The sequence below is a fragment of the Pundamilia nyererei genome, unplaced genomic scaffold (genome assembly GCF_000239375.1).
Source record: "Pundamilia nyererei isolate P.nyererei 1_Seehausen unplaced genomic scaffold, PunNye1.0 scaffold01163, whole genome shotgun sequence".
Lineage (NCBI taxonomy): Eukaryota > Metazoa > Chordata > Actinopteri > Cichliformes > Cichlidae > Pundamilia > Pundamilia nyererei.
In genome coordinates, this window is record NW_005188564.1 from 16,428 (window position 1) to 17,805 (window position 1,378).

Here is a 1,378-nt window from a genome sequence, read left to right on the forward strand (position 1 = left end):
TCACCTAGACACAGAGCTGGGTGAGGCCAGCACAAACAGCAGCCTAACCGACAAAGATGATGGATCCATGGGGTCAGGAAAGCCAGAAGCAGTGGAACTGGAGAGGTACCTTTCATGTCCATTCACTGGAGGTATGGATGTATTGCATAGCTTTCCTCAGATCAAGAAGCTGTTGATCAAAATCAATACAGCCCTTCCTGCATCTGCAGCCTGTGAGAGACTTTTTAGTCATGCAGGACTCCTGTTCACTGCTAAACAGTCACAGCTTCACAGAAAGAACCTTGAGAGCAAACTGCTGCTGAAGCTGAACCATCATTTCACTTACTGAAGAAACTATTTATGGTAAAGTGAGCCATACACATATGTACATCCACATAGTGGAAATTTGTATTTGTCTTTTATAATTAGTTTTAGTCTGATTTCAGTGTTTATTTGTGAGTGTAGTTTTTACATTTTTACATATTACATTGTGTTAATCCACTGTCTATACTTCAGGGTATTTTAGTATACAAAGAAAATTTTATAGTTTTGTTAGAATGTCTATTCCTGTGGAATTTTAGCACAGATGTGTTGTGTGTGTATGTGTGTGGGGTTTTTTTGGTTTTTTTTTTTTATTCCTGCTGTCCGCCTTGGGAATAAACTTCCTGATTATACCTGTTGCATCTCTGTGTCATTTGTTTCTGATTTACTTAATCCCTTCTTGTATTTAAAAGAATCACCCCTAGTATGACATTCTGGCGCATCAGCTGTAGTCTGTTATGTTGAAGTTGCCTCGTTCTAATGTTTTCTCTAAGGCTGCTGTAAATGCAAATATATTTACTGTGTGTTTTGCTTGAAAAAGATTTATGTTGTGAAAAACTGAAATCTTGAAATTAGAATTGTTGTGCCTTATTTTGTGGATCTTTTTACATATACATGTATTCCCTTTGAAAATACTAAAATTTGTATATTTATTTATTTTTGTTTGTCTCATAGCATTTATTTATAAAATAAATCGGACAAACAGTTACTCGCTACTTACTCAGTACTTGAGTAGCCTTTTCACCAAGTACTTTTTTACTCTTACTCGAGTAACTTTTTTTGACGACTACTTTTCACTTTTACTTGAGTAATAATATTTTAAAGTAATGATACTCTTACTTGAGTACAATTTTTGGATAAGCGACCCACCTCTGTGTGGTTCACAGGCTGGCGAGTCCTTCTGGACAGACGGTTGCTCCCAGAGATGTGAATGTCACGCTCCAAATGACCTGCGATGTTCTGCTGCATCTTGCACTCCTGAACAGCAGTGCTCCATCAGAGACGGCCAGCTGGGCTGTTACGATGCCATGTCCACCTGCACAGTGTGGGGGGATCCACACTACATCACCTTTGATGG